This window comes from Bufo bufo, chromosome 11, assembly GCF_905171765.1.
Source record: "Bufo bufo chromosome 11, aBufBuf1.1, whole genome shotgun sequence".
In the NCBI taxonomy this organism is placed as follows: Eukaryota; Metazoa; Chordata; class Amphibia; order Anura; family Bufonidae; genus Bufo; species Bufo bufo.
The window spans coordinates 49,438,145-49,456,485 of record NC_053399.1 but is presented as its reverse complement, the minus strand read 5'-3'; the positions used below and the strand labels follow the sequence as shown (position 1 = coordinate 49,456,485).

Sequence of the window (18,341 nt, the reverse complement as noted above, 5' to 3'; positions counted from 1 at the left end):
TGGGAGGGAGGAGAGACGCGCCTGTACACACTCTAAATAAACACAAGGAACTCTGAGCCAGAGTGCAAGGTCTGCTCAGAGCCAGGAGGGAGATGCTGGTGACAGGAGTGCAGACCACAGCTAAGAACCACAGCCGGGCGTGCAGCAGCGGGGAGGAGTGAAAAAGCCCCACTCCCGTACCTGCGTGCGGGGACAGAATCGCAGGTACGGGTTGCTGGGTTAACAATCAGCAAATAAGACTTTGAGATGTCTCCTTTCATCTAGTTGTTAAGAGCTATATTTCTTCTCTAGCTACCATCACTGGTTGCCATTACAGTTTTTCAGGGGTTGTCACTCCAAAACTAATAATGAATAATGAAGCTACAGAATTGAGGAGTGATGCAGGAGCAAGGGAAGAACTGCTACGTAGGTCAGCAGACGCACTATTCAGTAAGAGAAAGAGACGAGCCCTGAAGGCCACTGCCATGGGAGTCAGACAGCTTTCCCCGTAGTACATACTGTACAGTGTCACTAAAATAACACTAATTATTGCCAAGAAGACCATGCCATGACCTTTCTATACATGTTCTAAATGTTTTAGTTACAGTCTGTATGTTGACATCTGAATGTACTTGAGCTTATATATTAGAGGAGTTCATTCTGTAATAATGATGCTATTAATGTGAGCGATTTGTTGGCCGTCACACACTAATGTTGGGGTAGACGAGGATCAGGCAAAATCAATATTTTAACTCTATCCTCTTGTTCTCCTTGGAGATAAGCTGTCCCTATAGAATACACATATACTTTCAGCCGAGCCCAACATTTGTGTGTATAAGGAAGCAAAGAAGGAGTCGGGAGAGATGGTTGTTGTCATGCCCCGCCCTGACTATGTGCGGAGGTCGGCCAGAATAGCAGCACGAATTTAGTGTTTTGTTTTGGAGCCGTGCTGGATCCGCCTCCCATCAGGTGCACTGGGTGGGGTCATTAGTTTAAATAGCACTCCATCCCAGTGCTCTGAGCGGATTATAGGAATCACTTTGGTCTTGGAAGCTAGGAGGGAAGGTTGGCTGTTCCAGCTCAGAAAGATAAGTGTGGTTTCTAGTTTGATTGTTTTGTGTCATCTCTCCCATCCAGAAATTCTTAAAAATGTCAGATCACTATCCGGCGCTGCAGGCATAGAAATCAGTCCTTGAGATGAATAAGATTCTTTTTTATTATAGTCAACGCGTTTCAAGGGCAAAGGGCCCCCTTCGTCAGGACAATATACAGAATGAAGATACACTTGTGATCGGGATATTTAAAACGCTTTTTTGGCAGGTTAAAAAGGGGGAGGTTCAGGGGGTGGGGTGGGCGTGTTTGGTATAATGAGCCTGATTGCCGGTATCTTCTAGTGATCTGTGGCAATTGATGTTAAAGAGGACCTTTCACCTGTATAAACTATGTTAACTGAGTATGCTGCCATATAGAGCGGCGCCCGGGGATCTCACTGCACTTACTATTATCCCCGGGCGCCGCTCCGTTCTCCCGTTTTAGGCTCCGGTACCTTTGCTTTTTAAGTTATAGTAGGCGGGTCTTCCCTTGTCCTGTGGGCGTCTCCTTCTCCTAGGCTGCAGCGCTGGCCATTCGCAGCGCACAGCTCACAGCCTGGGAGGTTTTTCTCTCCGAGGCTGTGAGCTGTGCGCTGCGATTGGCCAGCGCTGCAGCCTAGGAAAGGAGACGCCCACAGGACAAGAGAAGACCCGCCTACTATAACTTAAAAAGCAAAGGTACCGAAGCCTATAACGGGAGAACGGAGCGGCGCCCGGGGATAATAGTAAGTGCAGTGAGATCCCCGGGCGCCGCTCTATATGGCAGCATACTCAGTTCACATAGTTTATACAGGTGAAAGGTCCTCTTTAAGTGTCTGACACTTACTGTGATATGCAGACTGGGTGGCGCAGGGTCAAGCGCTCCATAGTCTGATTACATGCATTGTTTCAACCGTAGGTTTCATAGTACACATAGTGATACATTTAATGATACATTGTATGGAAACATGTGATGATACTTATAGTGGTGCGTTCGGAGTTACAGCGGCGCTGCTGACCCCGCACTAGGTCGGCACCGCAGTGAACATTATTCCTCCACATAGAGCTGAGGGCATAACTTGCTCCCCGCTTTTACTACGCAGCGGTTCGCCTGTCAGTTATTCTTGCAGGATCTCCCGGCTCCTCCTGCATGCTGTGACACTCAGCGCTGCCTGATCTCTCAGACCAGGATCCTCACGGTCCACAGATCGGTATGGTATGGCGCTGGTGTTTATATTTGCTTAGTTCTCCATGTTAATTTGTGCGGTCGCTTCTAAGGAGTTCTAAATCCTTATTCCCAAGGGTTGGCATGATTTAAATATATGTGGCAGATGGGGTATCTTAATTTTTTGATTTTTTTAAAAAACGCCTGGCTATGAGGTGCAATTATCATCATATGCCGGCCACTTATATAAGGTGCAAGGGTATGAATAATACTGTTTAAAACCCTTTATGACCAGCTGTGGTCTTTTTAGGGAAATAGGTAAAATCTATTCGATTAAAAGAGTAAAAGAACTCTTATACAATACAAGATGTGTTATAAGTTATAAAATATGTATAAAACAAAAATAGAAGCATCTGTTGGTATTACACTCATGACTATCACTGTAGTCCCAAAGCTATCATTATGTACCTGTAATTATAATGAGATGGATCACTAGATCTCTAGCTGATCCCTTATTTGTGGACATGATGGATGTACTCCAACAGGGCCAGTTATTATCCTATTGACTCATATATTGGACTATAATATATATATATATATATATATATATATATATATATATATAGATATATGTCTGTTCCATTTGAACGTATCCTGATATATGCGTACCAGAAAGTACGCCATACAACCATGCCCTATTGGAGTACATCTATCATGTCCACAAATAAGGGATCAGCTAGAGATCTAGTGATCCATCTCATTATAATTACAGGTACATAATGATAGCTTTGGGACTGTCAGCAGATTTGTACCTATGAGATTGTTTGACCTGTTGCAAGCGCGCTTGGCAGCTGAAGGCATCTGTGTTGGTCCCATGTTCATATGTGCCCGCATTGCTGAGAAAAATGAAGTTAAAATATGTACAAATGAGTCTCTATGGGGGTTACCATTACATCTAGAGGCTCAGCTCTCTCTGCAACTGTTGCGTTCTCCGCACTTTCATTAACAGGGCCAGGTGTGATAACATTTTCACTACCTGTTCCTGTCGATCAAAGTGAAGCAGGTGCAGCGGTTGCAGAGAGAGCTGAGCCTCTAGGTGTAACAGCAATGCCCTGTTGTTCCTAGAGGCTCATTTGCATATATAAAAATTTCATTTTTCTCAGCAATGTGGTGGCACATATGAACATGGGACCAACACAGTGGTCTTCAGCTGCCAAGAGCACATGCAACAGGTCAGCCAGTTTGATAGGCACAAACAGGTACAGATGCCCTTAAAAGAAGCACTCCAATTTATTTTCTTTTTATTGGGGTCCACATTTACAACATTGTGAAAGATTCAGAGAGTACATTGAAAGGCCTTACTTCCCTCCTAATTCTGCATAAAACGACTCAGTTCTCCACGTTGTAGGATTAAGTGACCTGCAGTCTGAAGGTTGTACTGACACAGCATCTCCTACGTCAGACAGAAATTAGATTCTTTATGCAGGTCTTTGGGAGCCTTGATGTGAGTGTCATAGAGCTGCATAGAAATACTCACTTCCGGCTGACAAAGCAGACACCATCTTAGTCCACCGATTAGGCTATAGTTCATGCAGAATAAAGAGGTTGGTAAGGGCTACTACACTAATGCTTAGTGATGTTATAAAAGGGCCCCCCCCAAAAATATATATATATATAAATGAATTTGGTACATCTTACACCAGTGCACATTAGATTAAGACCTGTATATACAATACCAGTCTTAATAAATTTCCTCCTATGGTTTTTACGATTGTACCTTTTAAGGATTTTCAGGCGATGCTCCATAGAACATAACGTTTTGTATCCCTCGTATCTGCCAAACCAGAGACTAATCCAAAAGTAGCCCTATTATTTGAAAATTTGTCTCCGTACACCCACTAGGTCTCTTCACAATTTCCTCCTATGGAATCGGTACCCCTTCCCCTCAAGCTGCGTCCAAGGAATTTTATTCTGCCAATCAGCACCCTATCCGGTACTTACAAGGGAAAAACACTGAAATAGCGGTCTACAGATGGGCCTCTTTTCCTTTTGGATGAGTCTCTGATTTAATAACATGCATGACATGGCACTCCCCTGATCAGGGGCTAAACTGAATTTTGTGAATGGGGGGGGGGGGGGGGGGGGGGTTGCTACAGCTGAAACACCCCGTCCAGATTGTCTTGCTTTTGAAATTACTGTCAAATGCATGGAGAGTTCAACAGGCTGAAACTGCTGCTAGCGCTGAAGCTATTTTGTTCGGTACCTCCCTGCTGTCCTGTAATTATAATACATCGCTGGTGATCCAGAGGTTATGATGCTGGCCACATGGGTTTCCTCTCCTGGTCTCTGATACACGTTGTCAATCAGACCAGAAAGAGTGATCCGGACCTCTGGACTTGAGGGTCCATATTTGCTTAATTAGAAATGTAGTTCAATTGAAGAAAACTTTTTTTTTATTGGTTGTGTACACCATTATTATAGTTTGTATACTAGGTTTGCAAATCTTATTTTCTACATGTCTTCTTTTATTAAAGACTAAAGTACATGAACATCTACTATGGTTTCTCTTCTACTTGAGTTGATCTCCTGTGTATATTGTATAATGTATTAGGAAAACTTAGAATATTTACCATGTACCCATATCTGTCCAGTTTGTTTGCTGTAGTGTCTTTGGAGTTGTGTAGTTTCTAGCAATTGTTGGATATTATTCTGAATGTCAAAATCCATTTAGGTAATCCTTGCAAACTCAAGATTTTCAGTAATAGGAAATGAAGTCCACTTTCTTATAGGTATGGGTCATTTTTTCCATACAGCAACCCACATCCAAAAAAGAGCAAAGAAGGGTGCTGGAATTCTTTATTTAGAAAAAACTCCTTGCTGTGAAGAGGGCATACTGTGAGTGATTACTTGGCCTGGGTGATGTCATGCCTGTCGGGGAGAACCCAACCCGTCATATTATGTTACAAGATTACAGTGCCAAGTCAGTTGGCCTTAAGGTGCAATGGCTATTTTTAATATGTTTATTTAAGTGGCTAACTGGACAAGAGAGGGGCTAATCTTCAGCATGCTCTCTGATAACCTAGGTTTTCTGAAACTGTGAATGACGGTTTTCAGAGCACTGAGCTGCTAAATTCCTCCTGCTTCAAGCATTGCTTTTAGTGCCTGAACTATGCCACGACAGTATATTTATAGGAGGCATCTGCACTTAGGTTAATAACATGGGAATTTCTTTGGACATTACATGCTTTGTTGCCTTGAGATACAGTATGAGGGGCTATCTCTGTAGAGGAGCTTGTAGTGAGTCAGCTGGAATGGGAAATAGCTGTTTCATTTTTCTATTACCTGTTTGGAATATAGTAGATTGTTTTACCATGCGTACTGAACACTGTAAAAGAAGATATTAAAGGGGTTGTCTGCATGTCTATAAAGGGTTCATCATTATCTAATTTAGGTCAGATATAGGTCATCAGTATCTAATTTGTTTGGGGTCTGACTGCTGGCACCCCCACCAATCAGCTGTTTGAAGAGAGTACAGTACAACAGAGCCGCGACTGTAAAATAGAGACACTATATAGTCAGCTGTGGTCCAGAAGTTGTGGCCGACACACATACCATGTTTCCCGAACTGTGGACAGTAGTGTGAATTAGCCCTAAAACAGATATTTATTACATGTACCAACAAAGTTTAGTAAATTACATGCTGATATGGATGCATCAACAGGTGTAATGTGAATGTATTGCAAGGCAATGTTCCCACAGAATTTAGGAGGCCATAAAAATCCTTTCCTGTTAATGGATGTTCGAGGTTATCATTCAAGTCACCCTTTCCTGTAGCACTAAGTATGACAAACGTATTGGTGTCATCTTGGAATATACAACTGGAAAAGCCTACCAGTGACAAATCCCAGAGCCAGCAGCACCATATGTGCGTTTTCCCACTTTCACATCCATATGGGTCACTGAAAATTGAATGTTTAAGTTAAAAAGGCAAATCTGCCTTTGACTTATATAAGGGGACAGAGGGGCAGCTTCAGTATGACAAATCCTTTATAAATAGAAAGCTAGAAATCGTTGATGTCTTCACAATCTGAACAGTGGCCATCAGGTGATCACCACGGCTTCAGATTATGAGGACACCAGCAATCTTAAAACACCACTGTAGTTGTATGATTTCCTATTGGTCAAGAGGATGGAACATTTGATCGTAACAAAATGCTGTAAAAGAATGCAGCATTTTTTTTAAAAAGGTATAGTGTGAAACCACCCTAAAAGTAGCCTGAATGTATTTTTTGTAACAGTATTACAAATTGCTAGACTTCTGGGGAAGGGTCACTGATTTAGGGAGTTATTCGGGTTTCCAGTTTTCTGGTTAGGATTAGGAAGGAATCTTTAAAAAAATTACAAGGATTGCCATTCGTGTGCTGTCTGCATTTTCTTCAGCCCCATAGAAATAAATGGGTCTGTGTGCGAGCCACAAAAAAGTGCTGATCGGACACGGATCCAAAATACGGTCATGTGCATGAAGTCTAATAGCAGACGTAGATATGCATTGGGTATAAATACAAACTGGGATTGATCTAAAAAAGAGAAGCACTGGAATTCCTTCTGATCCAGAATATGTACTGATAAGCTAAATAAAGCTGCTTTTATACGTTTGTGGATCAGATAGTGCTTGAGAGTATTACTTGATGATTTGGCCATTTTGCTTTTTGCCATAGATTATTCTTTGAAGTATTAAAGAAGTTGTCGGGCCTTTTATAAGTGATGTTCTGTCCTCGGTATAGGCCATCACTGGCTGATCTGCGGGGATATGGCACCCCGCAACCCCCTGCCGATTAGTCATTCTGTGTAGCTCCATATCTGGAAGTGACAGAACAAATCGCAGTGCTGCTCCCATTGACTACAACGACGAGCGTTCTCCACTACAATCCTGACAATGCTCTGGAGCTACACAGAACAGCTGACTGGCTGGGACGGGGTGCTGAACCTCTGCCATTCAGCTAGCTGAGGATAGGCCATTACTGAGGCTAGACAACCCCTTTAACAATATGTTGGTAAATTACAGCTTGGGCTGTTTCACCTTGGTGTATTGGTTTATGTCACCTGCATTACAGATGTATTACAAGCAAAACTGCATCAGTATATCATTAGTATGACGGAAGAATATGAGTATGACGTTAGTTTGACATCAGTATGACATTAGTACACCCCTCATGGGTTGTCTTCTAAGCAGGATAATTAACTACATAATACAGCCGCCAAATGGGTGCAATACAGTCAAAATGCTGATGGCCTACTGACCGATGCAATAGAGACAATGTATGAATGCATCAGTATTTAAAATCTGCAGACTTCAATGGACGTATTCCATCCAAAAAATGGATGAAAGTATTGTACGCTGCATTTTTAAAATACGGACATATTTTATTTGCCGTATTATGACGGAATGCCTCTAAAGGCATTCCGTTATGCATTCCGTCATGGAATTGCGTTAAGGTCCGTGGTAACGGAATCCATAACCCAATTCATATTATACCACAACCCGAACCGAAAAGGAATTTCATAATATGAAATTTGCTCATCCCTACTTACTTGTCAACGTTTTGATTCACAAATCATGGGGCTTTTATAAGGTCCCATTCACGGTCCAACAAAAATGGTCAAAATCATCCTGCCCCTTTTGTGAAGTGGAACTAATGGCTGGTGCCCAAAGAGTGTGGCACAGTGTTTCTCCAGAGCTCTTCTAGGTGTCATGTAAATGTACTTGGCTTGTACCTCACTTGTCTGCTATAAGGAAAAATCTGCGCTTTCTGATATATATATATATATATATATATTTATTTCTGATATTTTGCATTCTGCCTTTTTGAGAATTCTTGAAATGACTGCATTGCTTGACCTTCCCTCCTTCTTTCGAGCCGTGAAATGAAATCAACATGTTAGAGCACATTTTCCTGCTGAATGTTAATAATCTTTCCTTTGGGACTGAAATTTGGATTTGATTCACTAATGAATCCGAGAACCTTTTCTATGGAAACGTGAGAGGAAACTGACAGAATGTACAGCTGTCCTGTTCGTGGGGCTGATGGATGTGAAGAAGAGCAATTATGAACATGATACCAGCTAGTCATGTGTGCAATATATTAAATAAATAGCTATATAGTCCTCGGCTTAATCCTACTATCCTCATCGATGTCAGAATGGCTCAATTTTTTTTATGTAGAGACAAGAATTTACAGTTCAGCTATTTGGGGCTGGTTTAATCATAGCTCCCTAATCAAACTCTGGAGAAAGACAAGGTATCCCCATTGTTATCAAGTCTTTTGGACTCACTAAAGGCGCATTCAGACGTGCTGAGCGAGCAGACAATTGTCAGGAAGGGTCTGTTTCTTCCCAATAACTGCTCCTCAATGGAGATCAAGAGCTCCAGTTACATGCGGCGATCCCCTCCGCCGTATGGGGACGAGCTATGGCTACTGCTTTCTCTTGCCCTCATACAGATTTATTGCGTTTGGGCAGCAGATAGCTGTTCACACAGCACAATCAGCTGCTCAGAAATGATGATTTAATGTGCTGCATGAAAGATCATTTAATCGGATGAACGAGTGCTTTGCTCGGGTGATTGGCTGCATCTTTACATGGGCAAGTTATTGGGAATGATTATTCATAATTACGTTTGTTCCCAATAATCTGCCTGGCCGTAATTTTTCTAGCTGGGGCCTGAATAAATTAAGGCTAATTTCACACTAACGTAAATTTCTTCTGCCATGCTGTTCCGGCAGAGGAACAGCCTGCCGAGGTCCATCATATCCGGCATAGCCGAATACTGCCTTTCTCCACCAGAGCCCTTAGACTATAATGGGGCCTGACGGGGATTTGGCTGGACAAAAACAGCTGCATGCATCAGTTTTTCTCTGGCTGAATCCCGGCACTATTGCCAGAAACAAATAGACCAGGTCCCATTTTAGTCCATGGGTTAGTCCATGGGTCCTGGCTGTGCTGCAGACCTTTCCGGTTATGCCAGATACAATGACTGACACTCCTTGATCTCAGTGTTCTTGTGATGAATGCACTTTACACAAGGACCATGGAGCATGTATTCTCAGGTGCCATATTTTTATTAGAATACAGACACAAGTCACACTGCTGAGGAAGGTCCATTCGGTCAGAAACGTTCAGTGATTTATTGTGGAATATTAATTATACATATGTCTGGATCAGAAACTCTTGATGTCTTTGTAAAGTAAAATAAATGACATCCTTATTTACAACATATCAATAGCGTGCAGCGATCTTCCTTTACTTGATGAATTGATTACCGGGTCATTTCGCTAGCACCAACCCAATTGTGATTGAGTAGTGCAGACCCCAACTCTGTTTATATATTTGTATTAGAAGAGAAAAAATATTTACATGCTGAAAGTTGTTTTTTATGGCTGTGTTATGTTTTTTCACTGCATACCTCTGTATGGAATAGTGTAATCTACTAGCTATTCCAATTTTTTTTGCAATATACAAATGTATACCAGCCAGATAGAGGCAAAGGACCTTGTTGGTCTTTTTTGAGTTAATTGAGCTCTATAAATACAGGGAGTGCAGAATTATTAGGCAAGTTGTATTTTTGAGGATTAATTTTATTATTGAACAACAACCATGTTCTCAATGAACCCAAAAAACTCATTAATATCAAAGCTGAATATTTTTGGAAGTAGTTTTTAGTTTGTTTTTAGTTTTAGCTATTTTAGGGGGATATCTGTGTGTGCAGGTGACTATTACTGTGCATAATTATTAGGCAACTTAACAAAAAACAAATATACCCGTTTCAATTATTTATTTTTACCAGTGAAACCAATATAACATCTCAACATTCACAAATATACATTTCTGACATTCAAAAACAAAACAAAAACAAATCAGTGACCAATATAGCCACCTTTCTTTGCAAGGACACTCAAAAGCCTGCCATCCATGGATTCTGTCAGTGTTTTGATCTGTTCACCATCAACATTGCGTGCAGCAGCAACCACAGCCTCCCAGACACTGTTCAGAGAGGTGTACTGTTTTCCCTCCTTGTAAATCTCACATTTGATGATGGACCACAGGTTCTTAATGGGGTTCAGATCAGGTGAACAAGGAGGCCATGTCATTAGATTTTCTTCTTTTATACCCTTTCTTGCCAGCCACGCTGTGGAGTACTTGGACGCGTGTGATGGAGCATTGTCCTGCATGAAAATCATGTTTTTCTTGAAGGATGCAGACTTCTTCCTGTACCACTGCTTGAAGAAGGTGTCTTCCAGAAACTGGCAGTAGGACTGGGAGTTGAGCTTGACTCCATCCTCAACCCGAAAAGGCCCCACAAGCTCATCTTTGATGATACCAGCCCAAACCAGTACTCCACCTCCACCTTGCTGGCGTCTGAGTCGGACTGGAGCTCTCTGCCCTTTACCAATCCAGCCACGGGCCCATCCATCTGGCCCATCAAGACTCACTCTCATTTCATCAGTCCATAAAACCTTAGAAAAATCAGTCTTGAGATATTTCTTGGCCCAGTCTTGACGTTTCAGCTTGTGTGTCTTGTTCAGTGGTGGTCGTCTTTCAGCCTTTCTTACCTTGGCCATGTCTCTGAGTATTGCACACCTTGTGCTTTTGGGCACTCCAGTGATGTTGCAGCTCTGAAATATGGCCAAACTGGTGGCAAGTGGCATCTTGGCAGCTGCACGCTTGACTTTTCTCAGTTCATGGGCAGTTATTTTGCGCCTTGGTTTTTCCACACGCTTCTTGCGACCCTGTTGACTATTTTGAATGAAACGCTTGATTGTTCGATGATCACGCTTCAGAAGCTTTGCAATTTTAAGAGTGCTGCATCCCTCTGCAAGATATCTCACTATTTTTGACTTTTCTGAGCCTGTCAAGTCCTTCTTTTGACCCATTTTGCCAACGGATAGGAAGTTGCCTAATAATTATGCACACCTAATATAGGGTGTTGATGTCATTAGACCACACCCCTTCTCATTACAGAGATGCACATCACCTAATATGCTTAATTGGTAGTAGGCTTTCGAGCCTATACAGCTTGGAGTAAGACAACATGCATAAAGAGGATGATGTGGTCAAAATATTAATTTGCCTAATAATTCTGCACGCAGTGTACACAATAGTCAACTCAATGAAGTGCTGATTTTTATAAGTGCATTGGAGATAATTCAGGAGACTAACTTAGACTAACTTAGAGATCTTCCACTGTAGCAGAACTTCAGCGGGGTTTCTGGTGGATACTCGGACACTGTGTTTCAAAACAGGTAAGGAATTTGTTAGACAGGTTATCACTATTGTCTGATTGCAAATGAGCATAGGTGATTAAGGTGTTAAATTTGTTGTTGGGGGAGGAGCTTTTGTGGGAGTGTGTGTGTATATATAGCCACATAGTATTAGCCTGCCTAATTATAGCTTGCTGATTTTCAAAGTGCTGATTTTTATAAGTGCATTGGAGATATTCAGGAGATACTCAGGAGGTGGATACAATCTAAAAAAGTAAGATTTGTTTGTTTAAAATATTTCCCCTCTTTAAAATGGCAGACCTGGTGCTGTGCAGGAATTGTTGTGCTTTTATTTCAGGTTCCACTCTTCGGAGGTGTAGATGCTGTCTGATCTGTAGACAGCTCTCCATAACTCAGGCTGAGAACGTTGCAATGCAACTGCCACAGAGGCCCCTAGAAATGGAAGATGGGTTACAGCAGGTTCTGGTAGACTGAGAGTTGTTGATAGAAGACATGTCCCACAGTCTGTGGCTCTCCATCATTCATTTTCAGCACTTTCAGAGTGCAAGAGCAACATGGAGGATGGCTCAAGCACAGTGGGTGAGAAACAATCATCTCCCATGCCTAAAGTATGCAAGACTGCAGCCAAAGACTAAAAGGAGAAGGTGAGGACTGATAGTAAGCAGCTGTTGGTGGGCGATTCTTTCATAAGAGGTGTGAAGTTTGTGGAAAATGGTGTTGTGAGATGTCTCCCTGGTGCTACCGCTAGCAGGGATAGACGACGGAACCTTAATATTGTTAGGCAAGCAAAGCAGGAAATGGAGGTGGATGTCATTGTCCATCTTGGGACAAATGATCTGGCTTGCAATGAGGTTTCAAAGGTGAAAGAAGCTTTTCACACACTTGGAAATGATATACAACAGGTTGCATCAACTGTTTCATTCTCTGCAGTTTTGCCTGTGCATAACCTTCAGCATGACAGGAAGATGCGCATTAAGGAATTCAATGTATGGCTTGGTGAATGGTGTTTGAACAAAGGGTTCGGCTTTGTGTCTCATGTTAGCTCTCGTTGTAATGGAAAAGAACTGTACAAGAAAAATGGTTTGCATCTTTCTCTCAAAGGAACGAATGTCCTCAGTGAACAGTTCAAAGTATTTGCTAAGGAGCATTTAAACTAGGAAAGGGGAGCAAAAGAGTGACAATCCAGCAGTCCGACTGCCCCCCAGAACAATGCCAGAAGATGCCAGTAGCACATAGGTTAAGAAATGACAAGCTCAGAGTCTTGTCTACAAATGCTCGCAGTTTAGGGAATAAGATCAATGAACTTGAGGCTATAATGGCATCTGAGAATATAGATTTAGTGTCTGTTACTGAGACGTGGTTCAATGAAAGTAATGACTGGGATATAACAATACCAGGGTTCTCTATATATAGGAAAAACAGAAAAGGCAAGAAGGGGGAGGGGTGGCCCTGTATGTGAAAGATAGCATAAAATCGAATTTAATACAAGTTAGCGAGACCAATTTAGAGTCAGTTTGGGTTACCTTGCAGCTTGATAATCATAAGGTAACTCGTGTAGGTGTGATATATAGACCACCTAGTGAAGTCAAAGAATTAGATGATCTACTAGTTGAGGAAATGGCTAAAATGACATTGAAGGGGGAAGTTATCATTATGGGAGACTTTAATCTTCCTGATGTAAACTGGAAAACCAAAATAGCTAGTTCTGCCAGGAGTACAGATATTCTAAATTCCCTACTGGGATTATCTCTACAGCAAATAGTTGAGGAGCCAACCCGGAAGGAGGCCATTTTAGATTTAGTATTCACAAATGGGAATTTGGTATCTGATATTACTGTAGGGGAAAGCTTGGGATCTAGTGATCACCAGTCAGTGTGGTTTACTATAAGTACAGTGACTGATTCACACCACACAAAAACAAAAGTTTTAGATGTTAGAAAAACCTGACTTTTCTAAAATTAGATTAGTGGTATACGAGTCCCTATCAGATTGGAACAGTTTTTATGGAGTCCAGGAGAAATGGGACTACTTAAAAGTGGCACTATTGAAGGCAACAGAAAATTGCATTAGGCTTGTCAGTAAAAGCAAAAAAAAAGAAAGAAACCACTGTGGTACTCAGCAGAAATGGCCAAAATCATAAAAAACTAAAAGATAGCATTTAATAATTATAAAAAATAAAAAAATGAGGATGACAGGCAAATTTATAAGATTAGGCAGAGAGAGGCCAAACAAGTTATAAGAGTTTCTAAAGCACAGGCAGAAGAGAAATTAGCTCAGTCAGTGAAAAAAGGCAATAAGTCATTCTTCAGATACATAAATGAAAAAAGGAAACTAAAACAAGGAATTACCAAATTAAAAACAAAATAAGGAAGGTATATGGAAGAAGATAAAGAACTAGCTGACTGCCTCAATGAATACTTCTGTTCAGTTTTTACAAAGGAAAATGAAGGAAAAGGACCTCAGTTAGGAAGGAAGACTAATGAATTTGTTGATGCATGTGTCTTTACAGAGGAAGAGGTTCTAAATCAGCTGTCTAAAATTAATACAAATAAGTCACAGGGGCCTGATGGGATACACCCAAAGCTATTAAAAGAGCTCAGCGGTGAACTAGCAAAACCATTAACAGATTTATTTAACCAATCACTGGTAACAGGAGTCGTCCCAGAAGATTGGAAATTAGCAAATGTTGTGCCCATTCACAAGAAAGGTAGTAGGGAGGAATCGGGCAACTATAGGCCAGTAAGCCTGACATCAATAGTGGGGAAATTAATGGAAACCATACTCAAGGAGAGGATTGTGGAACATCTAAAATCCCATGGATTGAAAGATGAAAAACAGCCTAGGTTTACTTCAGGGAGATCATGATTAATAGATTATTGATTAATAGATGGCGGAGGTGCAGTAGACATCGCTTATCTAGACTTTAGTAAGGCTTTTGATACTGTCCCACATAGAAGGCTTATCAATAAATTAGAGTCTTTGGGCTTGGACTCCCATATTGTTGAATGGATTAGGCAGTGGCTGAGGGACAGACAACAGAGGGTTGTAGTCAATGGAGTATATTCAGACCATGGTCTTGTTACCAGTGGGGTACCTCAGGGATCTGTTCTGGGACCCATATTGTTTAATATCTTTATCAGCAAAATTGCAGAAGGCCTCGATGGTAAGGTGTGTCTTTTTGCTGACGACACAAAGATTTGTAACAGGGTTGATGTTCCTGGAGGGATACGCCAAATGGAAAAGGATTTAGGAAAACTAGAGGAATGGTCAAAAATCTGGCAACTAAAATTTAATGTTGATAAGTGCAAGATAATGCACCTGGGGCGTAAAAACCAAAGAGCAGAATATAAAATCAGTGATACAGTCCCAACCTCAGTATCTGAGGAAAGGGATTTAGGGGTCATTATTTCAGAAGACTTAAAGGTGGACAGACAATGTCATAGAGCAGCAGGAAATGCTAGCAGGATGCTTGGGTGTATAGGGAGAGGCATTACCAGTAGAAAGAGGGAGGTGCTCATGCTGCTCTACAGAGCACTAGTGAGACCTCATTTGGAGTATTGTGCACAGTACTGGAGACCATATCTCCAGAAGGATATTGATACTTTGGAGAGAGTTCAGAGAAGAGCTACTAAACTAGTACATGGATTGCAGGATAAAACTTACCAGGAAAGATTGAAGGACCTTAACATGTATAGCTTGGAAGAAAGACGAGACAGAGGGGATATGATAGAAACTTTTAAATACATAAAGGGAATCAACAAGGTAAAAGAAGAAAAACTGCTACAAGAGGACATCGTTTTAAATTAGAGGGGCAAAGGTTTAAAAGTAATATCAGGAAGTATTACTTGTCACGAGGAAAGAATGTGGGTTCCTGCTTCTGAGGTAAACGCCGACAGGTTAGTTCGGGTTTTTCATGCCTCTCATCCTGGGAGACCTGGTCCTGAGTGTCCGGAGGCCCCTCGTAGAGAGGGGGGTACTGTCACGAGGGTGTCGAGGACCACGCCTGACTCCGTTATACCCGGGGTCAGGAAGTCGCAGCGGTTGGCTGCACGCTCTATTTAAGATAGGGCTGTTTTCTTTATGGTAGCTTTCTGGGTTTGCTTAGCAAACCCTTTTGGCTCACTCAGGGATCCGTAGCTCCTTCTCCTCAGCTGTTCCTTGTCCAGCACTCCCAGACCTCCTTATATTTCTCTCTCACACTTCTCTGGTTGCCAGAGATAGAGCTTCCTGCCTGGACATCTATTCTGACCTTCTGGAGCTGTGTTGCTGCGTTCGCTGGTAGTTGGTCCAGTACGCTACCCTCCAGATCCCTGTTGGACCTTTTTGGTTTATTGTGGTCGCCCACCTGGGTGTATGTGTTTGTATGTTTTGTCTGTCCTCTCCCTGGTGTTTCCCTCTTAGTGATAGTGGTGTGGACTAGCGATCCCACCGGCCTGTTCACTATCCAGGGCTCATATTAGGGAAAGCCAGGGTTTAGGCACGCGATCGCCGCACGAGTGAGGAACCCGTCTAGGGACGTCAGGGCAGTCAGGTGCCAGCCGCAAGGTGAGTTAGGGGTCACCACCTTTCCCTCTCCCTTGGGCAGGGCTTTCCCTGTTTTCCTCCCTGTGCGTGTCGTCGGTCATTACATTATCTCTGGCCATTATTTTGTGTAGGTAAAGAAAAAAAAAAAAAAAAAAAATAAACATTTTTTTTACCTACTTAGAATCCAGTATGGATCAAATTGCTGCTCTGTCCAAACAATTTCATGGCCTGTCTTTGGAGGTGGTAGGATTGAAGGCGTCGGTCCTCCAGCAACAGCAGCAATTACAACTGACTGCAAGCCCAGCGGTTGCTACTGGTAACCAGGTTGTTGCGGAACCCAAGGTCCCTCTCCCTGACAGATTTTCTGGGGGAAGGGACAAGTTTTTGACATTCCGTGAGGCCTGTAAGTTATATTTTAAACTGCGCCCTTACTCCTCTGGTAATGAAGATCAGCGGGTGGGGGTTGTTATTTCCCTGCTGCAGGGGGATCCGCAGTCCTGGGAGTTCTCTTTACCTACTGATTCCCAGGCTCTTCGGTCAGTGGATGAGTTTTTTGGGGCCTTGGGTCTCATATATGATGACCCTGACCGAGTCGCCCTGGCTGAATCAAGATTACGGAGACTCTTACAAGGAGAGCGGCCGGTAGAGGAGTATTGCTCTGAATTCCGTAGGTGGGCTACGGATACCCAATGGAACGACCCGGCTCTCAGGAGTCAGTTCTGCTCTGGGTTATCCGAAAGGGTTAAGGATGCGCTTGCATTATATGAGACCCCCTTTTCCCTTGATGCGGTTATGTCCCTTTCTATCCGAATAGATAGACGCCTTAGGGTCAGGTTGAAAAATTGGTAACCCCTCCCAAGCAGCAGTTAGTCTGTACGGACTTAGACGAGCCTATGCAGCTAGGAGAAACTACTCGTCAGGTCTGTCCTCCTGAGGCTCGCCGTAGGCGTGGGGTTTGTTTTTTTTGTGGGGAGAGGGGTCATTTCATTAATGTCTGTCCTTCTTTCCTCAGAAACAAAAGACCGTCGGAAAAACTACTAACCCCAGGCTGTGTGGAGGATGTCAGCCGGGGGGTATACGTTTCCTCCATACGTACATCGCAATTTGTGTTGCCAGCGGTTATTATTTTTGGTGATAAGACGGAGACTATTTCTTTCTTTCTAGACAGTGGAGCAGGGGTAAATTTGATAGATGCCCATTTTGCCCGCACTTTGGGTTTGTCTCTCTGTACTTTACAGAGACCCATTCCCATATTCGCTATTGATTCTGCTCCCCTGTCTCAGAGAAACCTCACGCACATGGTTCATAATTTACACCTTCGGGTAGGGGACCACCATAACGAGATGCTTTCAGGTTATGTTCTGGAGGGGCTTCCCACTCCGGTAGTGCTGGGTCTTCCCTGGTTGGTAGCGCACAATCCAGTGGTGGATTGGCAGGCCAGGGAGATATTGGAGTGGAGTGAGCAGTGCAGAGAAAATTGCTTAAATAGCAATTGCTTAGTCGCCTCCATAACTACCCTACCTACATTTATTTCAGACTTTGAGGATGTTTTTTCTGAAAAGGGTTGTCAGAAGTTACCACCTCATCGTCCTTATGATTGCCCGGTTAACCTTATTCCCGGCGCAAAATTACCCAAGACCAGGTTATATAATCTTTCGGGTCCAGAGAGACAAGCCATGAAAGATTATATCTCCGAGAGCTTGGCTAAGGGACACATCAGACCCTCTTCTTCACCCGTGGCTGCAGGGTTTTTCTTCGTTAAAAAGAAAGATGGGGGCCTGCGTCCTTGCTTAGATTTTCGCGAATTAAATCAGATAACCATCCGAGACCCATACCCTCTTCCTCTCATTCCTGACCTGTTTAATCAGATTGCGGGTGCTAGGTGGTTCTCCAAACTTGATCTTAGGGGTGCCTACAATCTGATTCGTATTAAGGAGGGGGATGAGTGGAAGACAGCGTTTAACACCCCTGAGGGGCATTATGAAAATCTAGTTATGCCTTTCGGTCTGACCAATGCTCCTGCCGTCTTTCAACATTTCGTTAATGACATTTTTAGTCATCTAATCGGCAGGTTTGTGGTAATATACCTAGATGATATTTTAATTTATTCGTCCGATCTGAAAACACATGAGGTGCATGTCAGACAAGTACTGCAGGTCCTACGGACGAATGAATTATATGCTAAAATTGAAAAATGTGTCTTCGCCGTTCAGGAGATACAATTCCTGGGTTATTTTTTATCTGCGTCAGGTTTCCGTATGGATCCTAGGAAGGTCCAGGCAATTTTAGATTGGGATCTTCCTGAGAACCTCAAAGCACTACAAC

At 42.6% G+C, this 18,341-nt stretch overlaps 1 protein-coding gene across 1 annotated transcript in view; it reads left to right on the top strand.

The window, feature by feature from the left end:
- Window positions 1–18,341, top strand: part of RYR3 (ryanodine receptor 3) — a 734,312-nt gene that overhangs the window by 36,049 nt on the left and 679,922 nt on the right. The window lies entirely within an intron of this gene.